Source organism: Alosa pseudoharengus, unplaced genomic scaffold (assembly GCF_046254945.1).
Source record: "Alosa pseudoharengus isolate Yale_2024_CS ecotype anadromous, Long Island Sound unplaced genomic scaffold, YU_APseudo_1.1 YU_APseudo_1.1_scf_3, whole genome shotgun sequence".
Lineage (NCBI taxonomy): Eukaryota > Metazoa > Chordata > Actinopteri > Clupeiformes > Clupeidae > Alosa > Alosa pseudoharengus.
The window spans coordinates 45,730,311-45,749,541 of record NW_027468718.1 but is presented as its reverse complement, the minus strand read 5'-3'; the positions used below and the strand labels follow the sequence as shown (position 1 = coordinate 45,749,541).

Here is a 19,231-nt window from a genome sequence, read left to right as displayed (position 1 = left end):
TAGCACGTGCAACAAATATGTGTAGGTACAGCCCTGCCCTGGATACATCTCTCAACGTGCGCTCTAAAACATCTGGTTTAAATGGAGATCATCACGGGTGCGATAATAAATCTACATTGCGGCGAGTTGACACAAATTATTCACTTTGACGAATTTATGTAGTTTCAGTTACTTTACTTTGAGCCATGCTCTTCCTTAATTGAATCACCTTTGAAAATAGAGGATTGAAGTAGCCTATATGGGTGTTTGGGAATGAATGTTGACTCAGATGCTTTTTGAGACTTTGAGCAGAAATGTCCCAGCCCGGTGTTTAGGATGCATCACATAGACAGGTTATCTTTCAGGTAGCCTATATATTTTCCATTAAAAAACCATCACGTAGCGAACGTGTTGTGGCTAACTCACTTAGCTCCTGTTAGTAGCCTAGGTTATGGTCATAAGCAAATGAGATGACAGTCGAAAGATACAATTGGTGCTGTTATCAATTTGCTTGGTAGCCTATAAACGCATTTATGGTTTTCTACAAATACATCAATAATCAAATTGGCCTCCATCACTCAACCATGCTAACGGTAACATTATTTTACCTACGTTCTGCTATTGATAGGATTAACGTAGCCTACCTGCAGTAAAAAACAAGCATGTCCGATAAACATTCTCAGATTTATTTCGGCTTCAAGAGGAAATGGGAATTACATGTCATGCAGAAATCATCCTACCTTTAGACGTTCTCTGCGGTAAACTACTGTACAGTCTTGTCCTTTTAGGAAGCTTAGTGTCTTTCCAACAAAATTACGTCTCACTGCAACGATGCGCCATCTAGTGGACCAACGACTATGTGACGCCAATACTGGAAATGCAGCCAAATTATTATTATGATGAATATTTGGTTTTCCTTTAATCCTACTGAATTTGTAATTATGTATCGGCCGTTCTAATTGCCGATACTGATGATATACGTGCCTGTGTGTGTGTGTGCGTGTGTATATGTGTGCACCCCCATCTACAGGCCAATGAGTGTACAGTCACTAAATGTACACATAACTTAATTTTGTTAGACCCCCCCCCCATGGATGAAATTCTACGAAACTTGGCATACCCCCAGATAATGTCAGGTTAATCATACACATAAAATTTGGTGCAGTTCTGAACATCTTAACTGAAGAGAGGGGCGATTAAAGCAGAATGATATTGCATTTTCATTTTTTACCGGGGGGGTGCAAATCACAAATGAGTGAATATGGGCTAGGTTGTATGTGGGCCCTTGAGACCAACATACCATAAAAATGTCTTCATCCTCGGTGCCACGGTTCAGGTAGTTATTTAGGAAAAACTGCATTTTTGGGGTTTCGGGGGGCCCAGTGCGGAGGGGGAGTGGCCCCCGGCAACCAAACGAAATTTTTTCGTAAAAGTCTAGTGGGGCTACATACCCACCAAATTTCATGTGCCCCGGTGTTTCGATGCCCCGGGTATCGTTGACCAACATTTCAGGAAGTAGATGACGAAAAAAAAAAAAAACTTTGACATAGCTTCGCTAGGATAGATGATAATTTCACTGTACTCACATTTACAGTAAACAGTGTCTGAGAATGATGTACGTGACATCTGTCAGGAAGCAGGGCTTAATTTGAGCCGGAACACGCCGGAACATGTTCCGGCACCTCCGACGTTGGATCCGGAACCTTTTTTTATTGGATCCGTCAACTCTTACGTCAATATAAAAAATAAATCGCCTAAACGAAAAATAAATAAATTACTGTTTGTGTAGTGTTCAATGTTAATATCTTTGTTATTAGTCTTTAGAAATAGGGGAAAGACCAAACAGGATACAACAAGCTAATCGAGTGCTAAAGTGCTTTATCCACAATATTGGCCACAGGAGGGTGACGCGCTGTTCGGGGAGAGAGAAGTTGAGATGCTCTGCCAGCAGTTTTGCATCGATAGCCCGCGGAATGTCATCAGGGCTTTCAGGGAATACCACCTCTACCATCTCCTCCCCATTTGCCTTGTCGGCCCGCCGCTTGCCCGGTTCAACCCCCTTCCTTACGTGAGGTCATGGATTTCTAAAGCAGTGTTTCTCAAACTTTTTCAGACTAAGGACCACCTAACCAATAAAAAATAAACGCACTGACCACCTAGGTAAAAAAGATTAGACCTACTTCAACAGTATACTCACTGAACCACCTTGCTTATTGTCTTTGTGCTTTGGTTATTGTGTCAGAGGATTCATATGATTTAAACTGGCATATCTTACATAGACAGTGTTGCAGAACTGTTTGGATTTACATATAAGTTGGTTCAATATTGCAAACAACTTATCTATATTATATTTTACCACGTCTGCTCGCGGACCACTTGGGATAGTTTGCGGACCACCAGTGGTCCCCGGGCCACACTTTGAGAAACACTGTTCTAAAGGACATAGGTGTAGAGAAAGAAGCAGGGTAATGGAGGCCGGGGGTCTGGATGCTGTATGGGCCATTTTGGACAAGTAGGCCTAGGCTACAGTAGGAAGAAATTGCGCTTCCACGCTGTATCTAGTTGATCATTGATTAGGCCTACTGGGTGTGGGTGGTCATGATTGCAATATATAGCATACTTTAGCGCCGAGGCTATTAGACCCTTGTTGGACTGTTTTGTTGGTTCCCCTGTATCTCCTGTTTTCCCGGTCTGTGTGCGCGCTTGTGTGTGCGCGCGAGTGTTTGTGTCTCCCGCTCCCTCTCTGTGTCATATTATGTGTCAGTTTCGATGTGTTTTGATTGGGGGGAGGTGTCCGGGGGGGAATAGGGGTTCAGATAGGTATTCAGATGTGTCAATCAGAAATTATTAATCATTCCACGCTGTATCTAGTTGATTATTGATTACTGGGTTTTCATCATTGCAATATATAGCATACTATAGCCCATATGTTTTTATTTCGGCCTATGCGTAGAATGTTTGTCTAGTTTTTTCCGATAATTTGATAATGGATAATTGCTGTTTTTTTTATTTTAATTTTTTACATTTTACACCCATGAAGTGCAGTGTTGCAAGTTCTGAAGTTAATAAACATTGCCCTGGTGTACACACCGCATTGTTTAGTTTTTTTTAGTCAGAGCTACGTACGCAGGTTTTTTTGTTGTTGGTCCGTAACCTCAAATCCCCGTTTTGAGTCGCCGGATCCACCCCCCCTATGCGCTCCGGTGTTCCAGTTTAGATGGTGAGCAGGTTAACTTGTGATATTTGCATAAAATCCGTGAATATTCAACAAGACCCTGCCTACTTGTTAACAACGCTTTGCTCTGCCTCCGCCCTTCCAGTGCTGGAGATTCACATTTTCACAAGCCTACAGTGGCGACAGAATATGAAGCAAGATCTTGCCGAAAACATGCGGGAATCACTATGTATGTCTGCTTAAGCATCCACACAAAATGTTGTGCAAACAGGAAATGTGTCAAAGTAAATCAGCGAAGGTTTTGTTGGGTTTCAAACATGAGTCTAACTGAGGCAAAATATTCCAAGCAGTAAGCACCACTACGCCACAAAGAGCAACACTTGCCATTAGTCTAGTAGACTAGTCTACTAGCTTACTAGCTATCCTGATGTCCATGTTAACTGGTGATAGCCTACCCAGATAGCAAGCATACGTTGGCACAACGTTGGCACAACGGCATATCATCCGTTGGCATGACGTTGTTTACTGACGTTGTGCCAACTTCATTTTGTCCGGTGGGGTAACGTTGTTTTGACGTTGGCACGGAGAAAATCGTCGTGCGTCACAATCATAGACTGTAAAAAATATGGACAAAGCGTCTGTGACGTCACCCATAGATTTTCTGAAGAACGGTTATGAAGCCGTTTATGGGGGGTATGGGCGGCGCCATCTTGGAAAACGTTGGGAAATCCTAACCCCGCCTACCTCCTAGCCAATCCATATATGGGTAAAAGGGCGGGGCTTTGTATGAGACTGAGCAAGCCGGTGAACCCGCCTCGTCGTCAGCCGAGCAACCTCAGCTAACGTTAGCCTACAAGATGGACTGGCACAGACGTTGCTGTAACATTGCTGGTAAGTTTGATCTGCTAACGTGAAGTTCATGTATGTTTCTTAATGCCATGTTCAGACACTTTTTAATGTTGTATGCTGAAAGGTTATATTCGGGTGAACGGTTGAAAAGTTGAGAATGAAGAGTTGAGTTTGCAGATTCTAGCTTCTAGATAAAATAAACTAACGTTAGCTATCCCTCCCTTGCTGAAGTTACGGTCAACTAACGTAGAGTAATCTAGCGTTACAGGTTTACCAACTCACGTAGAGTAACTTAGCAGTTTACAGGTTTAGCAACTCATACTGACAAAAATGTATCTTTGCCTTTATTGTTTTGTAATTAACGTTATCCATCTCATATTCTCAGTGGCAGCCATCATTGTAACGTTAATTAATTTACGATAACATCAGCCAGCTCGCTGTATTCTGTCAACGTATGGTGTGATTAACTCTTAATATCACGTTTTGAAATCGCTATATTGCTCTAAAGTTGTCAGTGGTAGTTTGGTCTAAGATGACATTGAAATTTCTCATCGGTGGCCATTTCACGATCCAGCGTTCATGTTCGGTTAGCTTGCCTTATTTCCCCTTGTCAGGCTATTATCAAAACGTTAAATCCAGTTAGTGTCCGGTGTTTGGCATAACAATGCCAATATTAGTGTACTTTGTCACTGAAGACCCATTTCAAATCGCACAATAGTACTACAGCATTGTACAACAACTGTAATTTTGTTGATTACAACAAGTGGTGTTGGTTTGCATTATTGTATTATCTTGTAAGTAGTTATGACTAATAAAATGTTTACCTTTCTGTTTTGGCAGTTCACCATGGGGAGGAGGCGGCAAGGAGGTCCATGGGCTCTTAACCTGGGACTAGAGGTCCAGGTGAAGTGGTTTGGCTGGGGTGTGGTGATATTGAACCCATTAAGACTATACAGTACATTTCACTTTATGTCTATTGATGGTTATGTTGGAATGTTACACCTACCCTTTACTTATGCCAAACACTAATTTTGTTCTTTAAATATCAGAATCAGAAAGCAAACTTACTGTTGATGGCACTGAACTTGGAAATGTTTATGGAACTTTTCTGAACTGTGAATTACATTAAAACTAATGCCAGTATTTAGTTTTGTTAGTTTTTCTTATCTTCAGCTGTCTATTGTACAGTGGAGTTTTGTTATATGTTTATACTTATATTTACCATTTCTGCTGTAAGTGCATGTTGTGTGTGATGTCTGTATGCTACTGAGACCTTGAATTTCCCCTTGGAGATCAATAAAGTATCTATCTATCTATCAAACCAATTTGCCTGTGCTCTCAAAAACATTTATACAAATCTGTCAGCTTCAGTCAGTAGGTTGAATTGAAGACCCAGATGCAGAAGTAAAGGTGTTTTTTTTACTTGTATATCTTGAGCATTACAGGTAACCACTGAATTTGTGAAACTAAAATAACAAAAACTAATATGTACTAAGCTAGTACATAGTCAATACATATTAGATCACTTTAAAGACTGACAGATGCAAATGCTGTAAATAAAGGTAATCAAGGGGTCTGCTGGTGAACAAAGTCTTTGAAGTCAGAAGCTGCCACTGCTCAATGACTTGTGCCCCATCTGGTAGGATTTCAAAATGTTCCAGATCTGAAAACAGAAATATTGGTATATGTCACATCCTTGAACTTACTGCAAACTATGAACAAGTGGTCACAAATTAAGCTAAAAAATACTCCCAATATGTATAATGAACAAACTCACAGAACACTTAGCTGAATGGGGACAGGACAGGCGTATTCAACTATTTGCACATGTCCTGTTTATGCAGGCAATAAGCAAAACCAAATTTGGTGTATTCAAAGTTCTGTAGAACAACCATTTCTTGTATTTTAATGTTTTCAGTGGAACAGTGTAAGCTCATGTCTACACCCCATTGAGGTAGTTATTAACAGTTAGGCCAAGGTCCAGTCAAACAATAGCCAGTCACTGATGCCATATTCTTTAATTATCCAATCTGTATCCAACCAAAACCTGCTGATTTAAAGGCTACTTTCCATGTGTGACTTATCAAAAGAGGTCATGATAATTATTGCACAGATGTGCCCCGGACTGCTCACAATAAAAGGCCACTCTAAATGTCTGAAATGCATTCATGTTTGTTCAGTATGCTAACCATGTCTGGAATAGACAGCTAGGCCAATTGAATCCAGTAGGTTGCTCCATTTAAATGTATGAAAAATGTCAAAGTACCACGGAATCAGTTCTGAAGTGATGCTTCTGAGTCGACTGCACAGACGAGAAGTGAAGTTAGGAGTCCAGAGCCCTCTCCAGCACCCAGCCTGTCAGGATCACCTACAGGGAAACTTTGCATAGACAAGAAGTGTTGTTTCAAATTTGTGTTTAACAAATAAACGGCATCAATAAGAGTTTCAGACGTCAGTTATAACTAACAACAGTTATGGTGACTAGCTAACGTTATCGCTCGTTATCAGCTCCATGTTCAACTTATAGTCAATGGTTCATAGTGGTTCACAATTTTACCTCCACTAGCTAGCTAATGCTTCGGCTGAAGTTATCATCTGAACGAACGCTTTTCTATCTTAAATATGACAACCCAAAGACTATATAAATTGACAACGGACTAAGCATTCACACAGAGTATTTACAAAAGGTTTTTTGACGAGAACACATGCTTTGTTACCCCAGTATGTTTGTGAACTAACGTTAACGTGCTTAACGTTACAGCTGTCTGATTATTGACTAAACACCTGGCTAGTAGCAGCTATGGCAAACGTTAAGCTAACTCACAACGGGAGCACAATCGGTTTTCACTAACGTTAACTTTATTCAAGTTAACTAAATTTATGTGTGTGCTTCAGCCATTCGGTCATCATTTTCGACATAAACTTATTTGAAATGATTTGACGCTAACGTAGCCTATAGCTGCTACAGTGCCCACTAACATGGATGCTATAATGCTAACATCTACGTGAAATAGTAGTGGAATGTAACTTACCTCAAAAACTGGAGCGAAGTCTTCTTAAAGTGTCGGTTAGTAGGCTTCAGTTAATAGCAACCCATTTTATGTCAGATATTTGAATAAACATTTTCAGAAAGGATGTGGTGTGTAGGATCACAGCCAAGACATAATTTCGGAGTTTCCTTCACTCAGCTAGTGACATCGTCTGCTGCCTCGACACCAGCCGTCAATCAAGTTGACCACGCCCTTAATTATTCATACATTTAATATCTAAATGCGATCTAAACTAACGAGTTAGAAAAAAATTCACCCCCCTCACAGTTGTCAGGCATTCGGGAACTACCAACAAATACAATAAAAGTCCATGGGACCAACCTGTAAAAGCATGAATTTATGCTGTGAAAACGGACATTTTAACATGGGGGTCTATGGACATTTGCTCCCTTTTGGGACCTGCCCCTAGCGGATTTTCGATGTATTGCAATTTTTCGCATTTCCGGGTAGGCTTCATTGTTCAAATTAGAATGTTGCCGCTTGGTCACAATAGGCCTACAAAAATCCGTTTATTGCAAAACGTTGGCTTATAACCAATTGCCAACATTTTGTTTTTATTTTCCATTGCTAGTCCATACCGTGAAAATGAATGAACATTATACTTTTATTATCATGAGCAATGACTTGTTCTCCAGTAGCCTACAAGCCTATATGGAAATGATTGCTTCCGCAATTGCGCATCATGCCTAACAGCTGTTCTAAAACCAGTGGCCTCTCGGGGCTTGTTGCTTAATTCAAGACAGGCAGGCAATATGTTATAAATGTTAATATTATTTATAATATTTATTGACAATAACAAAAATAACAAAGAAATAAATTAATAAAAAATGTTTAAAAAAAACACCAACAAGGAATTGGGGGGTGGGCTGCTCCGGTTCCTCCAGATCATGGAACTATTCTGGAAAAACAAAAGAGTTTGCTCATCGATCCATTTATCAAAACAATGCAAAGTATGTGGGGTTTGCCATATGTGCTACTTACTCGGAGTCAGAATCGCTGGAATCCGAATCACTGAATTCCAATTGACGCAGACGCTGGCGCTGAGTAGCTGTGGAGAAAAGGAGACAACCATCAGTGACAGATTGCCCATTTAGGAGGTTATCACTGAAACTAGGCCTAGGAGGTAAGAATGTTTTTTTTTTAATTATTTTTTAAAAAATGTTTACTGTCCCCATCTATTATATGAAAATGCGCTTAACGTTGTAACGATCTGAATTGCGTTGTATTGAGGCATGCTAGGCTATATTTTTAGTTGAAAATGCATCTCCATTTGCAAATAGCATTTTCATATTGCAATCAATCGTGAAATGCACAGCATGCACAGGCCTACTAAAGCCACGCGACAAAATGTTACCTGAGAATGAATGCACGTGATGTTTGCATGAACCACGCGACATTAGGTCAGTTTGGCCTAGGATTAGCCATAGCTAGGGCACTGGACACTTGGTGACTGTTTGACATGTGATAAGGTAAGATTTTTAATTATTGTCTTAAAATAAGGTTAGAAGACTAAGCTAAACTTGGTTACTTTTGTGTGAAGAAATGAAGAGTTTGGTTCCAAAACGCTATCTCCTTTTTTTAAAACATTCAGGTTATTTAATGTGTATTGTGTTGTTTTGATTGAGTAAAGATATATAAAATAACAACACCCAGTTACAGTTCAACTGAAATTATTTGGAAAACAAAATGTAAAAAAAAATATTTATGAAAATTCATTAAAATGGTGGCGTTTTGAAACTCTTCAAATGTAGCACATAGCTCGACATATTTTGTAGCCTATGCTACTTTGGAATAATTAAAATACATAGATATTTATGTTTTTGGTATAATACAGAAATATAAGCAACTGTTGTTGAAAGTCCCGAGTACCGCCATGTATAGGCTAATAGAAAATCGGAGAGATTTCTATTTTGGGTAGGACTTTTTGCCTCAGTATTTTCTGTCAGTCTAAAGCACAACTGATATTGCCATCTATGTACTGTAGGTAGCCTGCTTTGTTTAAAGATCGTTGTCTTTCAAAGAAATGTAGCTGGGCTTTGGATGATATAAAATCACGGTGTCTCTGCAACAAATGCGCATTAAGATTAAACGAGGTTGCATTTTTTGGTAATTGGTGGAGTAGCCTAGGCTAGGAACACGAACATCAGTGGGGCTGTTAAAGCGTAACTGGCCAGAATGCATCCTAGGGTGTTTTTGTGAATGTACCCTAGTCAAACTTTAGTTTAAAAGCATAATTATAGCCTACGTCCGAAGCGCCACTTTTAGCTTGTCGTCGTTTTCGGGTCAAATGGCTTTTTTAATGGAAATCGTAGGGGCACTACTATTTTGATACATGATGGCATCAAAATAGCTATTTTTAAAACACCAAGAAGGCTCGACACAACATGAAACTTTGATCGAAGTCATCTGTGTCTCTACACATGAACTTGAGCATTGTTTGTGTACACAGAGTTTACTAAAAGAAAGGTTTTTAAAAACTTAGTTTTTCTGCTCGCCGCCATCATGCCAGCCAAGGAGTGAGTTGTCCAAAACCTTTCTTTTTAGTAAACTGTGTACACGAACAATGTTCTCAATGCTCGAGTTCATGTGTAGAGACACTGATGATTCTAAATAGCTATTTTGACGCCATCATATATCGAAATAGTAGTGCCCATGAATAATACTTATCATAAATGCTCAAACATTGCTTCCTAGATAATGTGAATTCCAAGCTACAAAACTGAAGTAATTCTAAGGACTGACAATTATATGAATGTGATAAAGACAGGATTTGAACAGAAATATTTTACAGGCTTTTGGTTTTGGGACCCATTCTTGATTAAGACAATGTTTTAACAAAATATGAGATGGTGCAGCAAGAACCTTAGATGATTTAACCTGGAATGACCCATTGCATATACTTAAATGTCTGCCACTATGTCTTTGGATTTCCCTCTTCTTATTCAGGTCTGTAACATACCGATTACAGGGCTCTGCGGTTCTTCAGCTCTCCTCTTCCTTCCTCCACTGCGGTCACTGCTATACTTAAGCCAGTTCTTAATGTGGCTGTCGCACTCGCTGGCAGTGATATTTTGCGCTGCCGCAGCACCTGAACAGGTAACAGTTCTTGATCATTGAAAATACAATGCACTATTTCCAGGAGAATCAAAAAGTGTCTATTAAGCACACTGTATTTAATTTTTCTTTTACAATGACAGCAATGCAGTGGCATTCAGACACCTCTTATAGCTGCAGTGATTTTTAAAGCTGCAAAAGCCTTCTTTTGGCCTCCTCGGCCAAGCCAATTGTATTGGGTTGCCAGTGTGTCTGTGATGAGGTGACGCATTATTCTCCTGACCGCGTCCCCAGCATTCATCCCACCAAGTGCTGTAAGGTGTGTTGTCTACAGATAAGAACAGAAATGTACAGATGTATATAGATTTTATACAGTTAAGAACAAAATTATTCATACCCCTGGCAAATATTAATTTAATGTTGATTTTCTCTCGACCAATATGTTTGTTCTGACTGAAAATGAAACTGCCACATGTCAAAAGGTTGCTTGACAATGTGGTAGAAACATGGAAATAGAAGCATTTTCATCTTTTTTTTTACATATGTATGAATTTTGTGTCCAAAATTATTCATACCTTTTTTTAGATAATGACTGGAAAGCCTTGTTTGGCTGTATGTTTTGGATCATTGTGTGGTTTAATGGCCCGATGCCGCCTATTGGGACGGGTTTCTCGGCAGACTGCCTGATTTTTTTTCCTCCAAAAATCTTACTGTAGCCCCTTGTTTTAGTGTTACCATTTACTTTGAGAAGGTCACCAGGTCCCATTGTCTGGAAAAAAACACCCCAAGCTAATACATTTCTATAATAGCTATTCTGCACTGTGGATATGGTGTTTTGATGGTTGACATTTGCAGCACATCCCAAAATGGACCACTTGGTCATCATGGATGCTGATCATGGATCACTCTTCTTAAAATGCACAACTCTGCTTAACCTTTTATAAGGACACACCTGAACAAAGAATATAGCTTTTGCTTGATTTTTAAATGGTTATGAACTAGGTTTCCAGACTAGATCTCCCTGAAATAAGATCTAGGTGGGCGGGGCTAGGCTAGCTGTCTAGAATCATTGTGAAGACATTGAGAGGCTTGGTATGTATTATGAGAACCATTTTGAGAGCTGTGATGACAAATAAACATGCTTCCAGTGATTATTTAAAAAGGGTATGAATAATTTTGGACATGCCATTTTTCATAAAAATGTTCAAAAAATATGAAAACTGATTCTACCACATTATCTTACAACATTTAGCCATGTAGAAGTGTCATTTTCAAACATATTGGTCAAGAGAAAATTAACATTAAATCAATATTTGCCAGGGGTATGAATACTTTTGTTCTTAACTGTATAGAATGTGTACTGTTGACAAAACATAATGCAGTTGGTTCCAAAGTATTCAACCAACGTGAAATTTTTCACCATGTTGTGGTCATCAATGTAGTCAAATACATACCATAGCTTTCTCCTGTGCTTTCTCTAATAACACATTCTCCACTCTCCTCAGATGTTCTTGTGTCTGAATTGGGAATGTGAATTCCTCTGGTAGAGAGGGCGCTGCTTGTGCTGGCTGCTTCTTAGCCAGGGCCTGGAGAAGGAGGGTGTTCTGGCGCACTTGCGCCTTTATCTCCTCCAAGGCCCTGAAAATTAGCTGGTCACGCTCTATAGGTAAGAAAGGTTTAATAGAAAAACAGAAACATTTCACATTGCTTTAGAAAGTGTTGTGACTTAAATGATTATGTTACACAAATGATATCATCAGTCATGTTGCAGACCAGCAAAATGTTTTGTACCGAATGTGTTTGTCACAGGCTGTGAGTAGGAGGTAGTGGGAGCACTCAAGACCGATGAAAACACCGGTGGTGGCTGGAGTACAGGCTGGAGTACAGGTAGCTGTTTGGAGGAGCCTGGTTTCGCAGGTGGTTTCACTGGTTGTTTCGCTGGTTGTTTTGCTGGTTGCTGGTTGGCGATGGAATGGCGTGGCTGAGGTAGAGCTTCAAACTGCTCCACCACTTTGGCAGAGGGCCTGCAGTATGACAACAGGACAACACCACAGGTATTAAAACATCAGTGAATCTTAGACTTTTGTTAATTTGTGTACTGTACGGTTCTTACATTCTAGGCCTTCTGAAACTTTCATCCTCAGAAGTGAGGGAGTCTTTCTTGGTGGCCCTCACCAGTTTCTTCCTGGCCGCTTCATAAGAATCTGTATTTGAGGGAAACATTTGTTAAACAAGGAACCATATTGCAGCATGTATAGAAATGAAATGAAGTTGCATTATGATGAATCATGTTATCTCTCTCTCTCTCTCTCTCTCTCTCTCTCTCTCTCTCTCTCTTTCTTTCTCTCTGTGTTTGTTTACAGGAGGGTCTCACCATATTTCTTCAGTACCCTGACAAAGAACTCCCCCCATGTCTCATCAGGATCCTCCTGATTCTGGACAGCCACCTTACCCCGTTGCATACTTTTGTATGGTGGCCAGAACGACACTTTTTGGTCGACACTCAGCCAGCTTGTGGGCACCACTTCAACCTCATTCTTTTCCGTAAATAGTACAATTGCGAACATGATCTGTAAACTGAAATGATGAACAGATGAACTTAGCTTTAACTAACTAACTAACTTATTTATTTATTTATTTATTTATTTATTTATTACTAACTAACTAACTTATTTATTCATTTATTTATTTATTACTAACTAAATTATTTATTTATTTATTTATTTATTACTAACTAACTCATTTATTTATTTATTTATTTATTTATTATGTATGGTTCAGTCGGTATATTGCAAAGCCATGTTTGACAGGCATTGCAACCATTTTGGCATCAATGGTTTTCTCTGACAAAGCCACCACCTCTACAGACAGTCCTTGAACAAAAGCAATATTCAAATTGAGGGAGTCAACTGGGGATGTGAAAAACGACTGTCTGTTTAAAAATTTCCGTCCCAAAAACTGTGTGCAGCCATCAGCATTGAAAATTTTTTCAATTCTGAATATGCTGTGCCCACTCAAAACTATGTTGTTAGGCGCATGGACTGATAAAAAGAATTTGGGACAGGTGTAGTGAGAGAGTAGACTGTGCAACACTGGACTGACATTGACTGACTGACTGACACTGCTGTTTAGTTTTTGTTCAGCGATGCGTTTTACAATTTGCTGCAAAGGTTGGTTTGGCTTTCTGATCTTTCTTTTCAGTTGATGCAGAAAGTTTTCGAAAGGAAAGGCAGAAATTCTCTGCAAGGGGCCAAATTTTCTGACATCGTCTGCCAGGTGGATTAAGCTATGGACATTGTACACAATGAAATCGCCATAAATCACAGAGAAGTTTTGGACAAAGACTCTGATCACCTTCTCGGCGTAATCACAGTATGTTTTTGACAGCTGTGGGCTGCATAGAATGGTTATGCCCACATGCAGAAGGAGGAAGTGATCGTACATAACATCAGGCAGTTCGTTTTTGAGAGCAATGGGACCCGTATACAAAAGAAATGTCCGAAATTCAGTTGCTTTCCAACGGTCCACCTCTGTTAGGGATCTCCCTCTTCTATTGAACTCTTTTGGCAAGCTTTTTCCAAGTTCCACTATTTTTTGTGATATTGATGTTATTGTTCGGTTGCCAATTCTTGTGGGTAGTGGGCCTCGCATCCACAACCAAATGAGCTTTCTCACTACTCCCAAACACACTAAGTGCATGTAATCGAGCACAAATTGGGAGACCATGCCAATGTTGATGTCAGTGAGGGGACTTTCACCATCCTTGTGGTGATCACTTTGTAATTTGGCCTTAAAGCTCTCGTCTGTACGTGGTGCCGCCATTGTCTCAGGGAAGTTTAATCTGTTATTGCACCAAACACCCTCCTGAACACACCTCTCGCAGCCGTAATACGAATTATGATATTTTATGTTTTTGAGGAATGCTCTTGCTGGTGCATCGCATACAAAGGCCGAAATGATTATTTTGTGATTTTGTTGGTACATAACACCACTTGAGGAGATGACTGACATCTCCTCCACAAAATCGGAGAGATACTCTGCCAAATTTGATGGTTTTTTAAACCCAGAGTATAATGCCACAACGAAGGGAATTTGGTCTGGGTCTTCTTCAATTAATGCCAATATTGGCCAGAATTGGTTATTGCTACTTTTAAAAAGTGGCATGCCATCAATATTGATTTGCAGGTGGGGTGTTTGAGCGATTGTTAGGGTGGGACTGTCCTGCATCCTCACCAATACACCTTTAGCTAATCCAAAATAGTGCATGGAGCCCCCTGCTTTTTCTTCCACCTCTATGCTTTTAGGAGTTGACAAAAGTGTCCGACCATCTTTTGGGAGATCTGCATCGGGCAGGTGTTTGTTAAGGACAGCAAGAAGACTTGAAAGATGGCTGATTGGTGTGTTTGTTTCCACTGCCCACGCCTTTAAATCGTCACGTAATTTAATGTTGTCATATTCCTCATCAGGACTGTCAATGTCAATGTCAAAGTCCTCGTCTTGCATACAGTAATCGATATTTTGGATTTCCTCCAGACCACAGGTGGCGCTTATGTCCTCTAAACTAGAGCTAGTACTAACGTTACACCAGTCTCCTCCATCACAGCTGTCTAACGTTTCCGTCCCTGACATGTAGGAGTCGGAGCCATGGTCGGAGCAGTCGGAGTCGTGAGTAACGCTAACTTTTTCCACATTAAGTGATTGTAGCATAGAGACAATGGCCTCTGTATTTTTTTTTGTATGCCGTCTTAAAGACCTTTTTGATAGCAATTTGTTGCTCTCTGCCATTATTGTGACAGACAATAGCGTAAAGTTTACTAGATAACTGTTAGCATCAAGCAAGCTATAGCAGCTAGCGATATAGCTAACGTTAACGTAACCGTTTTCAGCTAACTTTAGCGAGCGAATCCGACTAACGCTAATTTACACAGTTATCGTTCTTGGTTTATGGTGTTGCGGTCTTGAAAGTGACCTTATAACCACTACTTTACCTGAATGTTGACCAAAACACCACAGTGTCTAATGTTAGACCAAAGTCTGTCGTTGGCGATCCCAGGTGAATTGAAAATCAGTTGATTTCAGTTAACTTTTATTCATACGCGCGCAGGTGTGTGTGTTACATCATAAGCACGAGAGCAACCTATATGTTCTATATTGTTGATGAACACAGTGGACCTTTTAACCTGTAATGTGTAGTGTAGCCTACAGTTTTTTTCTCCTACTCTCTCTGTGTGTGTGTGTGTGTGTGTGTGCTTTCAGACTCTGGAAAAATGTACTTATGAGGGCTTTATTTCCTTGAAGGTAACTATATTACACCCCCAGACACACACACATCAGTAGTCCTATGAGCTATGAGATGTCAGATTGTGTGTGTTGACACTGGAGGCACACTCACCTGTCTTATGTTCTTCAATGGAGGCTGAGGATGATGAAGACACTGTCTGTATGCTTGGAGTTGTGAGGGGAATTCTTGTAAACATGCACTACCAAAGTTTTAGCCTGATGAGCCAGACCTCACATCTTGATGTAGGACCATTCGCAGTGCTCAGTCCAAGGGGCGGGATAAACGGTTGTCTTTCAAATTCCCTCTGCACGCAATAGGATAGTGCTACAACCATGCATTTTCCCACCAGCGGAGCTAGTTGTTCAAACTTTTGCCAATTTAAACAAAGCTTAACTCGTGTCACGCTGTTCGCCAGCAGCAGCATCCATCTTCTTTGTTTTCAAGTAGCAGGGAATTCACGCAGAACAGTCGCAACTATGCCATCATTATGTTAAGTCCGCTTACTGATTCTATACACGATGTGATTGGCCTGACTGAAGTTGAATTTTTCCAACTCGCAAGCCAACGGAGAGTTGCTAGACTACCCTGGCAGCAAATTACATCACCTTGGCCGCTAGGGTGCGTCTAGATTTCTAGGCTACCAAAGTTTGGGATCACTTAGAAATTTCCATTCCACTCCATTATAGACAAAATACCAGCTGAGATCAATTACATTGTTTTTTTGTTTTTTTAATCAGTGCAACAGTTTTCAGGTTACACAGTATGCGCTTACATAATTGCAAAAGTGTTCTCTACTATTGTAGAAAGAAATGTCTTATCTCTAATGCAATATTTACATTGCCCATTATCAGCAACCATTCATCCAATGTTCCAAAGGCACATTCTGTTTACTAATATATAATTTCTCTGTTTCAGTAGCATCTGTTTCCTGTTACCAGCGTAACACAACACAGACTGTTTTTCTGCCGTGTATTCAGGGCACAGGCAGCTAGCGGATAGTGAGGCGATGTTTTAGCTTAGAAACTGCGTGACATGTCAACAACGTTTGTATTTACTTGTCACAGCCTGGCATACTGTGTTCATTATTCCATACATCTGATGTGTAGGCTAACTGCTGAACTATGAGGTCCGACAAGGGACCAGGGCTATAGGCTACAGTCAGGGCTACCCTGCTGAAAAAAAACAGCCTGACCAGCTTAAGGTGGTTTGCTGGTTGACCAGCTTGTTTGACCACCCTATGATGGTTGACCTGCTAGACCAGCAAAACTCATGCGACAACATAGCTTCGGCTGGTTTACCCAGCTTGCGATGGTAATTCAGCTGGTTTTGCTTGTCGTATCATCTCAAGTCATTTTAGCTGGTGTTGCCGGTCTACATTGCTGATTTATCTGGCCATGCCAGGTTATGTTGGTCATTCTAGTAAACCAGTATGACCGCCTTACACACACAGTATGCACTTACATAATTGCAAAACTGTTCTCTACTGTTGTAGAAAGAAATGGCTTATTTTTAATGCAATATCTACATTGCCCATTATCAGCAACCATTTATCCAATGTTCTAAAAGCACACTCTGTTTACTAATCTAATATCATTTCTCTGTTTCAGAAGCATCCATTTCCTGTTGTTACCAGCACCATGCCATGTATGTCGCTCTGCATTATCCACATGTACACTGACCAATCACTGACTTGTTTCTTGCTGGGCATTTTTTATAACAGTGATAAACATTAAAAACATGAAAAGCATTAATATTTCTTTCAAACAACACAACTTGTGGTGAAGTCAGAGTATGCTTCCAATCAATCATTACACAACAGTGAAAAAAGTTCAAAATATAGTTTTCAATATAGATCGACAGATAGATACTTTATTGATCCCCAAGGGGAAATTCAATTCAATAAGAACCTAGACAAGATAAATTCATATATTGAAATTGGTCAATTGTTATTTCCATTGAATATTTTTATTTAAGTACACCAAGTAAGTACAGAAACCACTGTAAATGTGCCTTTGGCCTATTTGATCCATGCTTGCAAATACACACACCTTCAGCTGTGTTGCTGTGTGTGTGTGTTAGAGGGTGATTGACTAAATAGCACCACTGTACATTGTAAAATGAGTGTGACAAACATGTAATGCAACTTTTTTGTTTGTTTTTAAAATCCATGCTATCTATTTCTCTGTCTAATGTATATTTTTTTGTTTCTATCTGGTCCATTCAGGTGCTCTCTGCAGCTCAGAATGAGATTGGCTGGGACTTAATGGCACGCTACTGGGAAAGTGATTACTCACTCATGAGTGAAATAGTGATCTCGTATACTGTGAAATGCCAGTATTAAATAAATGATGGGCTTGTAAACATTGGGTTTGTGTCATGGTTTTCAGCAACAAACATACTTTACATGAAACTGTAAGATGACATTCACTTAAATTGTGAGTTATTAGGGGGAAGGCTGAAATCATTTGACAAATTAACTTTGTCTAATACAAAGATTTACTTGTTTGTATTAGGTGTAATTGCAGTGGCACATTATGATACACATTTAAATAATGCCCAGTCAGACATAAGGAATTTTCTATCAGAAAAACTTTATTGGACCATGGCAGTCATATTTTATGGTGAGGTCACGGGCAACTCCAACTGAAATATCTGATGTTACATGATTAGTGCTTGGATCTCATCTAGCCTATAACCAGAAAGTTGGACATCAGTTCCACCATGAATAGCCTAACTGCTTAACAGTTATACCCATTAGAGTGGAACTTCTAATGGGTGAGCTATAGTATACTTTTTGTTGGAGTTGCGATAGCTTGACCTATTTGGGAAATGCACTCTTTTTCAGTGACTTCTGTGGGTATACTTAGTTACTTATTGGTCATAGGAATAAGTTGGCTACTGCTTTTCTTGATTGCATGTGGGAAAACAAATATCCTAGTCTTACAAACAGAAGCAGGTATGTATAATCTACACACCTATGGCTGAAAAAGTTAAGGTTCATTTAGCAAATGTTATTTTGTAGTATTAAAAAAGATTGTTTTATAATTTATCACGTAATTAGCACGTTTAAGATAATCACTGCAGTTGCAAACAGCCGGTCGGTGGACTGCCGTTGGCGTGACTGTGTTTCAACGTTGTAAATCCTCTTGTTTTAAGAGGCCTTTAAGAGGTCTTACAAACTTCTAAAATTATCTCACAAATGCAATAAATAATAATAATAAAACCCGAAATCTTGCGTTGTTGACATTCGCTGCAGTTGCAGCCAGTCGGTGGACTGCCGTTGGCGTGACTGTGTTTCAACGTTGTAGATCCTCTAAATATTTTTGTTTGACGCAGCTTGTCGCAGAACAATCCAACATTCTATAAACCAACATTCTATATACAATTGCTTGAGGCGCTGCGGTTGTTGTGACATTGTTTCAACGTTGAAATTCCACCTCCGACACTGCCAACCAATGGCAACGTTGTGACAACGTGTGCTTGCTATCTGGGTATATTATAACATGAGCAAACACAGCGAATGCATGCCTTTTGACGACACAAAATGGTTATCATGGTAGCATATATTACAAAACTTCGATGTAGCTAGAGAGTTTGATGACAGATGTTGCTGTTTCAGATTCCCACGTAGCCTAAATTAGAAAATAGTTTAGCCTAGGCTACTTACTGCTCGTTCAGCAGCCTGTTGCAAAACATTCACTTAGCCTAGATGTTTGCTATAATGAATATCTTGATCGATTGACAAAGCTGTCACAAGACAACATAGACCTACATTCATTTAATAGGAACACCATGCTATTGCATAGATACATAATAACCAGTGGTGCAATTGGTTAGCAGGGT

General features: G+C 39.8%; 1 protein-coding gene and 1 long non-coding RNA gene across 2 annotated transcripts in view; both read right to left on the bottom strand.

Moving 5' to 3' along the window:
- The window catches only part of LOC143100881 (zinc-binding protein A33-like), a 102,162-nt gene that overhangs the window by 76,184 nt on the left and 6,747 nt on the right, over positions 1–19,231 (bottom strand). The gene's annotated exons all lie outside the window — the stretch shown is intronic.
- LOC143100878 (uncharacterized) lies at positions 5,409–7,241 on the bottom strand. The gene is made up of 3 exons (XR_012981959.1): positions 7,036–7,241; positions 6,270–6,382; positions 5,409–5,666 (listed from the first exon to the last, which is right to left on the bottom strand). It is a non-coding gene; the product is annotated as an uncharacterized LOC143100878 (long non-coding RNA).